This window comes from Choloepus didactylus, chromosome 4 (genome assembly GCF_015220235.1).
Source record: "Choloepus didactylus isolate mChoDid1 chromosome 4, mChoDid1.pri, whole genome shotgun sequence".
In the NCBI taxonomy this organism is placed as follows: Eukaryota; Metazoa; Chordata; class Mammalia; order Pilosa; family Megalonychidae; genus Choloepus; species Choloepus didactylus.
In genome coordinates, this window is record NC_051310.1 from 148,602,240 (window position 1) to 148,618,384 (window position 16,145).

Sequence of the window (16,145 nt, forward strand, 5' to 3'; positions counted from 1 at the left end):
TAACATAAGCATCTAGAGCTATACATTTCCCTCTCAGCACTGCCTTCACTGCATCCCATATGTTTTGGTAGGTTATATTTTCATTTTCATTCACCTCAAGATATTTCCTAATTTCGCTTCTGATTTCCTCTTTAACCCACTGGTTAAGAGTATGTTGTTTGATTTCCACAGATTTGTGAATTTTCCCTTTTTCTCACATCAAATTCAGCCCTTCAGCTAACTCTTCCCTGAAGCCCTGAGGGAGCCCTGTGTCTTTAACTCTCCACCACCTACGCCCCATCCAGGGTGTGTTGAAACAATCACCTCTGTCCAGGACAGGTTGAAACAATAGCCACCCTCAGAGCCAGGACTCAGGGTCCATATTCATTAATCAAAAACCATGATCAATGATCAGCTGTGCACACCCCTGTCTAATGGAAGAGGATTTTTATTTCCCTTTCTGTCAGCCTCAGCTAGCCAGGGACTGGACCTTGCAGGGGTCTGCTGCAAGAGAGGTAGATAGGCGCCAGTAGCCACCGTACACGGAGAGAGAAATTTACAGTTCGTTACTATAATTTATCAGTCTCTTCCTCCCGCTCTTCCCTGGATGCTGTACAGTGTTCTTCTGGCCTCTGGAGTTTCAAAACAGTTGTTTCAGACAGTTCCTGCCTGTTCAATAGTTGCTTTTATAGAAGGACTGAGTCTTGGAGCTCCCTACTCTGCCATATCCCCCAGAAGTTCCCCAACGCACTTTTAATTAATTCAATTTAAGCTTAAGTTAGCCTAAGTAAGTTTTTGTTTTTCACAACAAAGGCCCTGATTGACATAGCATTTTGGTCAATTTAGAGCAATTTTACATATTTTTGGCATTATAAAGTCTCATTAACTGTAAGCTTTCATGTTCAGGAAAAAGTATATATAATATTATTACTTTGCATTGTACAGATCTTCAGTAATCCAAAAAGAATGAAAAACAATATAGCAAAGCACATGTGAAAAAGCATGGGCATTGAGGTAAAAAAGATCTGAGTCTAATTCAAACTGTTCATCACTTTCTTGCTGTGAAACAATGGGAAAGTTACTTAAACTCTCTGGGGCTCACTTTTCTCACTGAAAAAAAAAATGAGATTAATAGCACTCATTCTGTAGGGCTATTTCCAGGATGAGAGATAATATATGTAAAACACCTATCACAGTATCTGGCACATATTAGATAATCAATAAAATTCTGTAGTCCTCTCTTCACAAGTTGGCCATCCCTCAATGACAAATCCAAAACAAATATTTTCCAGGAATACTTTCTTCCAAACTGGGGAAAGGGAACATAAAATTCACTCCTGGACCAATCAAATGTACTGACTCCAAAGTGAAACACCATCACCTTTCCTTATAGTCTACCAGTTAGTATACTGTCTTTCCTATAGTTCTACATTTTCTCAGCACCTTTTATGCAAGAATCGCTGTCCACATATCCATGCATTAGGTTGTTAAATTGTTAAACAATTGTTAAATTCAATTTTATTAACACTACTGCCCTAAGAAAATGGGCTTGGGGCCTGCCTTTTGCAAAGCGCTCATAATTTACCATGTAGTTGCCTTGGAAGCACAGATTTCACGTTGCGATCTGCCTTTCATTCCCCTTGCCGCTCCATTCCAACAATTGTAAACAAGTTGAAACTCAGGATTTTGTAAGAATCAGAATGAAGATGGCCTCCCTAAAGTATTAATAATCCATAAAAATAATAAAGCACTAGAAATACCTCTAATGAATTCTTCTAAACTATAAAATTCCCAACACCAAAGTAAACTGTACATGAGCCAAAGATTTAAACATTTTTTAAAAAAAGTTTAAAGTGCTGGAAGAAAGCATGGATAAATTTTATTTTTATAATCTTGGGGTGAGTAAGGAAAACCTTTATAAATATGATACAAAATGCTTATTACTACATAAATATAAAGCATCTGTACAGCATAAAACTATGAAGGTGAAAAGACAAAAGACAAAGTAGGAGAAATATTTGCAACACAATAGGTAAAGGGCTAATGTTCTTCATCTGCAATGTATACTTACAAATCTAGTCAATGAACAAACTATAGAAGGTCAGGGGCTTAGTTTATGCAGAGGATTCTACTGGGGAAAAGAAAATTCAGCCAAGACTTTAGTAGTCATGTAGGGTTGAAGTGACAAAACTGGAGATTTAAGGGACCTCCAAAGTATGACCAATTTCCCTCACATGATTTCTGCCGAATTCTAAAGCTTCTTTGGAGACTACAGTTCGTTTGTACATTTTTTATATCCCCTGAAATAGCCTTCAGCCACTCAGAGCTGCCTGCCTGGGCTGTCTCTTAAATTATCTCCCCAAATACTAGTTATTTTTTTGGTGCTTATTAGTGCTTTGGCTACAAAGTTACATAGGTTCTGAGTGGCCAGCTCCTAACCCTATTTTTCCCTTAAACTCTGTTAATTTCAGTTTGTTATTTTGCAGAATCCCAGGTTTCTTAGGAAAGCATATAACAGAAACACTTTTACTTCCACACCCCAGGACAAAGAAGATATTTTGTGCCTATTTCCTTAAAAAGAAGGCTAGGTAATAGGCTGGAAATTTAAAAAAAAAAAAAAAAAACAAAAGTAAAACATGCAGAGAGAAAAAAAATAAATAAATAAGAGCTGTCACGTGAATAAACGAATTGCCCATCACAATTAAAGTGATTTATACCATATTAATGCAGTAATAAAGACGTGCATAAATACTCATATGTTACTAGTTCAAGGTTGAACAAGAAAGCAAGAATCTTTTCTTCCAGTTAATAATAATGCTTGCTGTAAGAAACAAAACTGTCATAATACAAAGGTTAGAGCTTCTAAATAGCAGGGCACTGTCAGCACAATGTTCCTTGGAGTTATCAATTTAGATTTAGAAATAAAATAATTTTGGTTAGAAGCTAAAGTTGTCAGCTACATTCCTACACCCACCACAGCCACCAGTTAAAATCAACTGAGTATTTAATTTCTGAAAAGTTTAAAATCAAAACAATTTTTGAATGACTAAAATCACCATAATCTATCAGATACATAAAATTGTAAACACCACAACTTTATATTTATCTGGGACTTTTTTTTAAAGCATCCAAAACACTTGCTTAGTAAGCTACACCTGGTAAAATGATCTCTCTCAGGGCTCCCATTGGCATCTGCACAACATACATGTACTTTTCCTTTCTCTGAGATCTGTCTGTGGGAAATAGAGGATGTGTTAAAAAACAGACAAGGCAAGAAGCTGTGAACTTGGCTGGACAATTAATCGGATGTCTTTTTGGAAATCACTAGCAGGAAAGAAAGAAAAAAGAGAGAGAAACAAAAATAATACAAAGCAAACACAATTACTACACACCTGATATCTGCAAGGCATTGTGCCTTCCCCTTCAGGAAGTGAAGGGGAAAAGAAGGCAGAAGGAATTGGAGCCTGAAGACTGTCTTAACACTCATGTAACTAAAATATTACTATACACAGGCTTCCATTTCATGGAATACTAGAGGTCATTTCTGCTCTAGGATTTTTAAAAGTTATAGGGAGGGACCAGGCACCTCATAAAATACCAAACTCACCCAAGGAGCCTCACTCCTTATGCCAGGAGGAGACCTGACTAACAGGCACAGTGAGGCTGGAATAACAGGAACATTCTGCAGATGGGCAGAGGTATTTACTCCTGTGGGGACAGACCTGAAAAGAAACTGGAATTTACCAAAGCCTAATTGGTCGTAAAGCCAGCTCTACACCATGAGGTAGGAGAAACATACTGAGTTCACTTCCACTTCTGACTAGTTACCACTTTGAGTAAATAACTTCAACTCTCCATTCTTCCATTTCTCCATATATAAAATGGGACCAATAATGTTTTAAGAGCTATCAAGATCATAAATACTCCGTATTAAAGCACTTTGAGCTGTCTGGAAGAAAAGCAACATTAAATCACGAAATCATTATGACTCAACATTGAGTTGGGGGAGAAGTTAAAACAGAGAGAGTCATTCCAAAAACTAAACTGCACTGAATCCAATTCACTAAAATCTTCTCCAAAAATATAAATGTTACATAAATGTTCTTTATTCCTCTCAAGACAAACTCCAACACTGCCACCCTTTCTCATCACTCCCAGTATCAAAACTAACTGTGTGCAAAACCATGTTAGAGAACAAGAGAATACCTGGTTAAAATTTGCTTCACTGACCAGTTTACCACCACAAAGTCAGCATACAAAACCCAGAACTGCTCACCTCTTGAGGAACGAGGAAGGAGGGCATCCATAGTATGCACAAAATCAATAAAGTCACCAGCTATATTCATCTGTGTTTAATTTTATGTTTGTTTTTGTTTTTGACTAAATATATTTAAATGATAAAACAGGAAACATAGCCTATATATGGCACTATAAACCTTTCTTTTAAGGTGACTTTCAGAAATAATGCAATGCCTGGAAAAAGAGGTATATTTTTTATTCAGCACAGCAATACCAAATGGAGAAATAGCTCTTTGTTAAAAGCATAAGTTATATTTAAAATGTAAGGCACTCCCAGGGCAGGAGTTAAAATACAAATTTCTAGGCCATCAACTGAGACAGTTAAAGAGCTAAACACATGTTTAATAATACAGAGCTCTAAAATAAAAGCACTTAAAAAAGGTGTGTACAAAATTAAAAACTTGTGCAAAGAACTTTATCATGAAAGTAAAAAGGCAACCCACACAATGGGAGAAAATATTTGGAAACCATATATCCAGTGAGGCTTTAATATCCAGAACATATAAAGAAATCCTACAACTCAACAACAAAAAGACAAAATATCCAATTTAAAAACGGGTAAAAGACTTGAGTAGACATTTCACCAAAGAAGATATATAAATGACCAAAAAGCACATGAAAAGATGTTCAACATCATTATCTATTAGGGAAATGCAAATCAAAAATGATGAGATATCTTTTCACACCTATTAGAATGGCTATTTTATTTAGAAAAAAAAGAAAGCAGAAAATTATAAGAGTTAGAGAGAATATAGAGGAACACTCATTCATTGTTGGTGGGAATGTAAAATGGTGCAACCACTGTGGAAGACAGTTTGGCACTTTCTCAGAAAATCAAATACAGAATTACCATATGACCCAGTAATCCACTTCTAGGTATATAACCAAAAGAACTGAAAGCAGAGACTCGACCAGGTATTTGCACGCTCATGTTCATAGCAGCATTATTTCCAATAGCCAAAAAATGGAAGCAACCCAAGTGTCCACCAACTGATGAATGGATAAACTCACTGGATATGGATCAAATGTGGTATATAAACACAACAGAATATTATTCAGTCACAAAAGGGAATGATGTTCTGATACATGTGACAACATGGATGAACCTTGAAGACATCATGTTGAATGAAATATGCCAGACTCAAATGACAAGCATTGTATGACTCACTGATAAGAAACAACTAAAATAAGCAAATTCAGAGTCAGAATCTAGAATATAGGTTACCAGGTGGCAAGAGGAATTAGGGAATGGGGAATTAATGCTTAAACTGTACAGAATTTCTATGTGGAATGATGGAAAAATTTTGGTAATGGATGTTGGTGATGGTAACACAACATTGTGAACATAATTAACGCATGGAACGATATATTTGAATGTAGTTAAAAGGGGAAATTTTAGGTTGTATATATGTTACTAGAATTAAAATGTTAAAAAAAAAAAAATCCATAGGACTGTAAAACAGAAACAGTGAGCCCTAAAGCAAACCACGGACTAAAGTTAATAACATGATTACAAAAATGTTCTCTCATTAATTGCATTAAATGTGCCGTACTAATGCAAGGTGTTAATAATAGGGTTGTAGATGGGAATCCTGCATTTCATGCATGATTTTTCCATGAGCCTACAACTTGTCTAACAAAAAAAAAGTCATTGTGTATTCTTCTAATTGGCAATACAAAAAGATGAAAATCTAATTTGTTATAAATTATATAGAAAATTGGAATAACAGTTAAGAATCATCTTAGCAAACTTCCTGTTACTTAGTGGCTGACAACTACCTGTTGACTTATATAGAATCGTTGCTTCTTCTCAATTATACATGTAGTGATAGATGTTAGGTCATTGTGCACAAGAACTTTCATAGAGGGAGAGAAAGGAGATGAAATGCAACTCAGTTTACTATTTTATATATTAGATCTCCTAATAACTGGATTTGATGAGGGGGAAGAGGGAACCCCAGGCTTCAAGGAAGATTTGCATTATCTATATCTTCTCTGCGTTATGTAAATTATCTGTGGATCTTTGGAAGCAGCATGAAGTGATGGAAATCAAAGAGATCAGAGTTTAAAACTCAGCTCCACAACTCACTGGCTCTATTACCTTAGGAAAGTTATGAATCTCTCTTAACTTCCTCATTTGTAAAAGAAGATTTATTACTATTGACATCACAGAGCTAGTTAGGTTTAAGTGAAATAATACATGTATGCCATTTAGAAGAGTCATAAATATTAGTGCCCCTTATATATTCTCCCTTTTACTATTCGCAAAGATAACAGAAAACTGACTGCGCCGGGTTGAACGTATTGTGTTCCCCTAAACGCCATTATCTTTGATGCAATCTTGTGTGGGCAGACCTATCAGTTTGATTAGATTATAATTCTCTGATTGAGTGTTCTCATGCAGACGTGACCCACTCAACTGTAGGTGATAACTCTGGTTGGATGATTTCCATGGAGGCATGGCCCCACCCATTCAACGTGGGCCTTGATTAGTTCACCGGGGCCCTATATAAGCTCAAACAGGAGTGAGCTTGCTACAGCCAAGAGGGACACTTTGAAGAATGCAAAGGAGCTGAGAAGAGATGCTGCAGATGAGAGACAGTTTGAAGACAGCCGTTGAACGCAAACTTTGGCTCCGGAGAAGCTAAGAGAGGAAAAACACCCCAAGAGCAACTAACAGTCACATTTTTGAGGAACTGCAGCCTTGAGAAGAACATTCTGGGAGAAAGCCATTTTGAAACCAGAACTTTGGAGCATTTGCCAGCCATGTGCCTTCCCAGCTAACGGAGGTTTTCCAGACACCACTGACCATCCTCCAGTGAAGGTACCGGATTGTTGATGACTTACCTTGGATACTTTATGGACTTAAGACTGTAACTTTGTAACCAAATAAACCCGTTTTATAAAAGCCAATCCATTTCTGGTATTTTGCATAACAGCAGCATTAGCAAACTAGAACACTGATCATAGTTGGAAGCTATCTAACACAATATAGTTTTTTTTTTAAAAATATTAAAAAGTTACCAGCTATGGAAAAAATAGTCATTAAAGTTGTGCTTATGAGGAGCTTTAAAAAAAAAAAAAATGCAGACATGTTCATGTCATAAGAAGAAAGGAGTATGAAATAATCTCAACTACATAAAATGTTCATAGAAAAATTATTTAAATATGGGTATCTAAATGAGATTCCTCACAAAGTTATTACCTATAATGTTAAGGAAAATTCTTGATAAAAGGACAAAAGTACAATATAAAAAATCACCAAGAAGGGAGAACCTAAGATGGCGGCTAGGAGAGACAAGGCAAAAAAACACCTCTGTGAAAAATACTAGATAAAAGCCAGAAAGTGACCCAGAACACCAGTTCCAGTGATGCACCAGCTGGACAAGGTCTGCTAAATCCACAGTGACCGTGAACTCGGTGAAACCGGGAATCTGCGTTCTAAAATGAGTGACCAAGTTACTGAATATCCAGCAGCCACACTGTGGTGTGGGGAAACTGAGGGTTAGTGTTTGGAGGTGGATTAGTTCTTTTTTTAAAGAAACCCAAAAGTGGCTGCAGATACAGCAGTGAGAACCACACAGTGAAGCATGGCAGGAATGGGCTGTGCAAACACCTCAATATCTGGCGTGGAAGATAGCCTTTCTTGCACCCGCTGCTAATTGTCTTGAAGCAAGGCAGGCAGAGGTTAGTCAAAAGTGGAAAAAAACCATGCCCTTTGCAACCACCTTCCTGGTGGGCTGGGAATGCTTCCGCCTGGCGCCAGGGCCACAGCCCGAGCTGCGCCAAGAAACCCAGTGTGATGGAGGGTGTTTCCAGCGGCACGTGCACGCACCACAATGGCGGATGTGGACAATAGCCTTTCCTGCACCCACAGCTAATTGTCCTGGAGCTGGGAAGGTAGAGCTGTGTGAAAAGGGGGGAAATTAGCATACCCCATACAGCCATCCTTACAGCAGGCTGGGAACGCACCTACACAGGCCCAGTGGCCCAGAACTTCCCTTGAGGGACAGCGTGCACTTGTGACGTAGCACAACCTTCCGTCAGCAGAGGCCCTAGAACGGCGCAGCTTGGAAGAGGGACCCACTTGGAAATCCCAGGGACTATATGCCAATACCAATGACTTGTGGGTCAGCGGCAGAGACAATCTGTGACGAGATTGAAATGAAGGTTTAGACTCTTGCAACAGCCTTAAATCTCCAGGAACACCTGGGAGGTTTGATTATTAAAGCTGCCCTGCCTCCCTAACTGCTCAGACACACACCCCACATTCAGGGCAGACAGCACCAACAACCCACTCAAACTTGTTACACCAATTGGATCCCACAAGAATCAGACCCCCACACACCACAAAGACAAAGTTGGGGAGAACTAACTTGAGGGGAATAGGTGACTCATGGACACCATCTGCTGGTTAGTTAGAGAAAGTGTACGCCACCAAGCTGCAGATCTGACACATTAGAGATTTGTCCTTGAATAATCCTACATATCCTAAAAGAACCCTATCAAGGAAAGCAAATGCCAAGAGGCCAAAAACAACAGAAAATTTTAAAGCATATGATAAAACCAGATGATGTGGATAACCCAAACCCAAACACCCAAATCAAAAGATCAGAGGAGACACAGTACTTGGAGCAATTAATAAAAGAACTAAAGAGAAACAACCAGAGCATGGCACAAGATATAAAGGACATGAAGAAGAGCATGGCACAGGATATGAAGGACATAAAGAAGACCCTAGAAGAGCATAAAGAAGAAATTGCAAGAGTAAACTAAAAAATGGACGACTTTATGGAAATAAAATAACTATTGACCAAATTAAAAAGATTCTGGATACTCATAGTACAAGACTAGTGGAAGTTGAAAAACGAATCAGCGACCTCAAGGATCATAAAGCATAAAATGAAAGAACAAAAGAAAGAATGGGAAAAAAATTGAAAAAATTGAAATGGACCTCAGGGATATAATAGATAAAATAAAACATCCAAATATAAGATTCATTGGTGTCCCAGAAGGGGAAGAGAAGGGTAAAGGTCTAGGAAGAGTATTCAAAGAAATTGTTGGGGAAAATTTCCCAAACAATTCTACACAACATAAATACACAAAGCATAAAAGCTTAGTGAACTCCAAATAGAATAAATCCAAATAAACCCACTCCAAGACATATTCTGATTACACTGTCAAATACTGAAGAGAAGGAGCAAGTTCTGAAAGCAGCAAGAGAAAAGCAATTCATCACATACAAAGGAAACAACATAAGACTAAGTAGTGACTACGCAGCAGCCACCATGGAGGCAAGAAGGCAGTTGCATGACATATTTAAAATTCTGAGAGAGAAAAATTTACAACCAAGAATACTTCATCAAGCAAAGCTCTCCTTCAAATCTGAGGAAAAGCGTAAATTTTTCACAAACAAATGCTGAGAGACTTTGCTAATAAAAGACCTGCCCTACTTGAGATACTAAAGGGAGCCCTACCAACAGAGAAACGGAGAGACAGAGATGGAGAAAGGTTCAGTACTAAAGAGATTCAATATTGGTTCATTAAAGGACATTAAGAGAGAGAGGGAAAAAATATATCTAACAAGCATAAACCAAAGGATAGGATGGCTGATTCAAGAAATGCCTTCATAGTAATAACATTGAATGTAAATGGATTAAACTCCCCAATTAAAAGATACAGATAGGCAGAATGGTTCAAAAAATATGAACCATGAATATGTTGTTTACAAGAGACTCATCTTAGACACAGGGACAAAAAGAAATTTAAGGTGTAAGGATGGAAAAAATATTTCACACATGCTACGGCCGAAAGAAAGCAGGAGTAACAATATCAATCTCAGATAAAATAGACTTTAAATGCAAGGATGTTAGGAGAGACAAAGAAGGCCACTACATACTAATAAAAGGGGCAATTCAACAAGAAGAAACAACCATCATAAATGTTTCTGTACCCAATCATGGTGCCACAAAATACATGAAACAAACACTGGCAAAACTAAAGGATGCAATGGATGTTTCCATAATAATTGTGAGAGACTTCAACATATCACTCTCTCCTATAGATAGATCAACCAGACAGAAGACCAATAAGAAAACTGAAAACCTAAACAATCTGATAAATGAATTGGATTTAACAGACATATATAGAACATCACATCCCAAATCACCTGGATATACATTCTCCTCTAGTGATCACAGAACTTTCTCCAGAATCAACCATATGCTGAGACATAAAACAAGCCTCAATAAATTTTAAAAAAAATTGAAATTATTCAAAGTACATTCTCTGACCACAACGGAATACAATTAGGAGTCAATAACCATCAGAGACTTAGAAAATCCACAAACACCTGGATGTTAAACAACACACTCCTAAAATAAATGGTTTATAATGTAGAATGTAGGGGAACTAGCAATAGAGAGCAATTAGTGAAGGGGGAACGATAACCCAATAAGAACAGATAAGCTATCATGGGTAAATTTAACGTTCTGGGAATGCCCAGGAATGACTATGGTTTGTTAATTTCTGGTGGGTATGGTAGGAACAAGTTCACAGAAATGTTGCTAGATTAGGTTATTTTCTTCAGGTAGAGCAGGAACAGGTTGGAAGTAAAGTAATTATTTTAGGTTAGGTGTCTTTTTCTTACTCTCTTGTTAGGGTTTGTTTGAAATTTTTTTTTTTTATATAGTTAATTCAAAAAAAAAAGAGTTATTTAAAGGAGAGGGGGAGTCCTAAGAAATAAGGGTTTAACAACTGATTATGATTGACTCATTATATAGATATTTCTTTTTAACTTCTAGTATATTCAAATAGCTAGAAGGAAATACCAGAAATTGTTGAGCTGTAATCCAATAGCCCTGATCTTTGATAACGATTGTGTAACATAGAAAAAAAATGATAGCGGTATATCACAAGTATATAGAAGCAAAATCTGGGACAACTTCAGCACCAAAAATAATTAAGGACAGTTAAGAATTATAAACAATTGAAAAGACAGAACTCCATGAGTCCTACAGATAATGGATAAATAAATAAATCTGTGGGAGAAGAAAGGATGCTTGCTTAAAGTAGAATTCCAAGTGCCAACTGTTAATTGTAGGTGTGCTATAAAGGTGAAGGAAGCACTGAAGTTGGATAACCTTCATTTTGCAATTACACTAAAGGTTGGCTCAGGAAAGAAACATCAAAGAATGCTAAATCGAGGGGAAACTTGATAAACAGCAGGATAGTTGCATGGTCTTCAAGAGTGCTTGCTAACTAGTTCAAGGGAAAAAACCAGTAACTAAACAGAAGAGAAAACAAACAATACCTTGACTAGATGATCAAAAGCAACATCAACAATGAGAGACAAACAGACCATTTTATGCCTCAAGACGTGATAACAATATTATTTACATAGTAGTCCAGCTGGGAATGCCTAACTTGAACCTAATTGTGAGGAAACATCAGACAAACCCAAACTGAGGATGTTCTATGTTTAAAAGAGGGTGAGGACTTCCATGATATATACTTTTCCCTATTCCTCCCACTAAGTACAACTAAAAATCCCAGACATTATATATAAAACAAATGTAAGAAGGCTTTGAAAGGCAGAGAAAAGAAGGCAGACTAGCTAGGGACCTTGGGGCCCAGGAACAACACAGTGGTCAGTTTCCTGAGTTTTCTTATTGCCTCATATATCCCAGAATTGGAGCTGAAGAAGCTAGCAGTCTAGAAATCTCAATGGATGTAGAGAGAAGGAAGGAAAGAGAGAAGGCAACAACAAAAGCCTGTTCTCTCTAATCAAAGAAAAGGTAAAGGGAAGTGTCACTAAAAAAACTCAACTAATAAATAACTAATAAACATCTCAAATAAAAAAAAAGAAATGACAGAATTAGAACATCATCTTTTTACAAAGCCCATTAAGCACCAGTGGTGCTAACATCACAAAAAAAGAGACAAACAAATTATGTGCCCTCTATAGTCCTTCCAAGGATAGAACCTAAATCTGATTCAGTCTGTGGGTCCAGCTGCCAATTTACAGGAAAGACAGAACACAGAGAAACATGCTGAACTTCGCAATGAACGTGCAATCTGCAAAATCCAAAATGTGTGAAACTACAAATGATATGGCCAAAGTTCTTCAATTTATAAGAAAGGGACACAGAGGGAGCCTATAGAACCAAATTGTCCAATACGGTGGTCACTAGCCACATGTAGCTATTGAGCACTTGAAATGTTGCTAATCCAAACTGAGAAGTGTGCTCTAAGTATAAAATCCACACCAGATTTCAAAGATTTAGTACAAAAAAAGAAAAGAATATAAAATATCTCAATTTTTTTATATTGATCACATGCTTAAATTATCTTATTTTGGATACATTCAGTTAAATAAAACATATTATTTACAATTTCACTTATGCCTATTTATATTTTTTCAATGTGGCTACTAGAAAATTTTAAATTACAAATGTGGCTTCCATTATATTTCTATTGAACAATGCTGCTATAGATTAAAAGAGATTTAAAAGACAGATCAACTTTTTTTTAATGAGCTAAACTATAGTATCTAGAGCTACATTTGGGTGGCTGTTCATTTTTAATAACTTTTTTTTATTATGGAAGTAGTAAGGTTATTTTCAAATTCTCAAAAAAATACCTACAGAAACCTAAAATTACCCATTATTCAATTGCCCAGAAAGAACTCATTATTATTTCCATTTAGTCATGTTTTCCGCTTATACTTTTACATAAATGGTATACATGCTAAGTATATCATTTAAAACCAATATTAAACCACAAATACGTCTAATGTCACCACGTATTTTTCTAAAACACAAACTTAATGCCTGAGTAATATTCCCTTGTAACCATTCCAATATTGGCAGAAATTTGGATGATTTCCCATTTCTCATTATAAATAATACTGAAATTTACTTTCTTATGCATAAATCTTTATCTGATATTAGATATTAGAAGGGAGAATATAAACTTCTTTTATGCCTTAAAACACATTGCTAATCTGCAGCCAGTTAGGCCCACTGTTCCCCCTCCCGTGGGAGCCTGGTGTGCAGTGGCTTCAGACAGCAGCCTGCTTGGTAGTGTATGCAGCCTGTTGCTTCTACGGGTTGCCCAAAGGCACCTAGGAGACGCCTTTCCTGTTGATGGTGCTGTCTGACCTCATGCTATCGCCAATCTAAGCTCAGACAGGTTTGTGAAGTGTCTTTGGAAAGCCCAAGAGATAGTAGCCAGGGGCCACATGTCCATCCACACCAAGCTTCAAATCAAGGAGCATGTGATCAAGGCACTGCGCAGGGCCAAGTTCAAGTTCCCTGTCTGCCAGAAAATCCTTGTCTCCAGAAGTGGGGCTTGACCAAGTTTAGTGTTGACAAATCCAAAGACACAGTGGCTGAGAAACACCTCATTCCCAGAAGATTGTGGGGTCGAATACATCCCCAATTGTGGCCCCTTGGACAAGTGGTAGGCCCTGCACTCGTGAAGGCTTTGCCAGCACTAACCTTGTCTGACTTGTGCCTGCCAATAATCTACTCACTGGCTATCAAAAATATATATATAAAAATATAAAATATATATATATATATATATGTGGCTAAAATTCTTTCCTAAAGTTTCCATCAATTTTACTTTCCCACTATCTGTGTAATGAGAGTAACTTTCACACCATACCTTCAACACTGAAGATTATCTTCTCATTTACACTTGTCAATTTGATAGGAAAATGGTATTTCACTTTAAACTATCGTAATATTATTCTTTTGAAAAATATATGAAAATAACATTTAATCTTATTAGTTAACAGCCATCTCTATTTCTAACATAGTTTTAAAATCTGACAACACTAATAGGAAGAATCTCTTCGAATGAGTTCATCTGAAGCGCTCATCTTCTCATCCTCCTTACTGTATTCTGAGTTTTCTGAAGTCATTAATATTGACCATTTAAAAGCCCACAAAATGATAACTACATTTTATAAGTTCTGAGATTGTACCCATTCCCCTTTAAGTGAATATGGATTCAATTATCCACATGTTCATTTCTTTCCCATATTTATTGTGCTCTATACCAGGTATTTCTTTCAAAATCCAAAAAAAATTCCAGAGCATCTTCCTTTGTATTTATACTTCTTCCCTTGAAGTTGCTGGTTATTATTTCAAGAACTATGTTAGTATCAGCATTTTCCCTAGTTACCACCTTATTAAGCCTCTTGGACTCCAAAAGCTTAATGAAGAAAAAAATTGTCCTAGCCAGACAGGGTTTGCCTCAGAGAAAATTTGGCTTTGGCAATCAACATGCCCAGTTGGTATTTCTTATATTTAGGTACTCTGAATTCTTCTGGCATAAGAATCCATCTTAGCATGTAGTCAACATCTCCTGAAGGCATAGCTAGTTTCCCCATATAACTCAACAACTTCTTTCAGATTGATTTTATTTTAGGATGTCTAAAGAAAAACTGTTGGCTTTTATTTTTCATATATTGAGAAGTGGAAGCAGAGGCAGAAGCAGCAGCAACACTACTATGGGCCACTGTTCCAAACACTTCACACATTACCCAGCTAATTTTCACAACAACCACATCAGTAAGTACTATTACACCTCATTTTACACATAAGACTATGTGACTTGCCCTAGGTCAAATAAGTAGTAAGCAGTGTTGCCAGGATTTGCACAGTCCTCACTATTCACCACCACCCCATGACCTCATGCAGTGGATTGATATATTTGATTTTAGAAACAAAAACAAAAAGAAAATAAGTAAGAAAATAAGTAAGGGTGAGAAAAGGCAGTGGAGAGGGCATTACTGCAAAAGAAACTTACTAAAAGTCACGGGAATTTAAAAAAAACAAATTTGAGGTAGAGGTGCTTGACCTAGCTGTTAAGGAAAATTGTTTAAGAAATGGGAACTGAGAGTCAAAAGATAAGCTGGGATTGGACTATGGATTGAAATGATGGGGTAAGATATTTAAACTAAATCCCATGGAGTGGCAACAGGAATGCTTAGAAAACAATGACAATGGAAACAGAGCATCAGAAAGATTCACTTGGACACTTCTCATCTTATTCTGAAAATACAGAGCAAGAGTCACAACACAAAATTTAAACAAATCCACAAATCTCAAGTATACTTGAGGAAGGAACAACAGAAGAAAAGCTCAGGGCACATGCTAATCAACATGGCTGCACTGTCTCACCTCATCTATTTCTGATCTTGATTCCATCCTTAGAACGAATGTTTGTAATCTTAGGGGAAGGGGTGAAAAAGGAAGGAAAGACTAGGGGGAGAAACTGTGAAGGCAAGCTTACAATTCACTTTCTCTCTTTGGGGGGTAGGAGAGGGTGGGGATATGGAAACACTCCATGGGAAGAAAGAAGGCAGTTAACCTAGTCAATTCTCCTTGTAAGCATGCCAGTGTTGGACATTTTGGTAAACAATTTAATGTTGTTTACCAGCAAGATAGCCCTTATCTATGGAATGATTTTAGCAGAATGTACCTGGCCTGTTTAGGATTACTTATGGTTAACAAAACTGGAATCTTGAACCTTTGGATTTATGGGGTATAGCTCCTTGGGAAAAAAAAAAAAAATGTCACAGAAGTTGTGTAATCTCAGAATACAAAATAGAAATGCTTCCTAATGGAAACAGTTTCTTCTGTGTCAGCAACGAACCAGAGGGATCACTTAGAGACCTTGCACCTTAAATCCGAACCAGAGCATCTTAATGCAGCCAGAGAGGATCTGGGGAGAGGAGATGGCCATCCTGGACCTTGCCCTGCTTTGCCTGGGCCTCAGGACTATTTGTAGTTGTGAACATTATTAAAAAATCTTGATGCTGGGTAAGATCTGATTCTTGTGATCTTATTTGACAA

The 16,145-nt window shown here is 37.1% G+C and overlaps 1 protein-coding gene and 1 non-coding gene across 2 annotated transcripts in view; one reads left to right on the forward strand and one right to left on the reverse strand.

Moving 5' to 3' along the window:
• The window catches only part of AVEN (apoptosis and caspase activation inhibitor), a 268,771-nt gene that overhangs the window by 72,484 nt on the left and 180,142 nt on the right, over positions 1-16,145 (reverse strand). The gene's annotated exons all lie outside the window — the stretch shown is intronic.
• LOC119533661 lies at positions 13,283-13,415 on the forward strand. Its single transcript, XR_005216782.1, has one exon. It is a non-coding gene; the product is annotated as a small nucleolar RNA SNORA70 (small nucleolar RNA).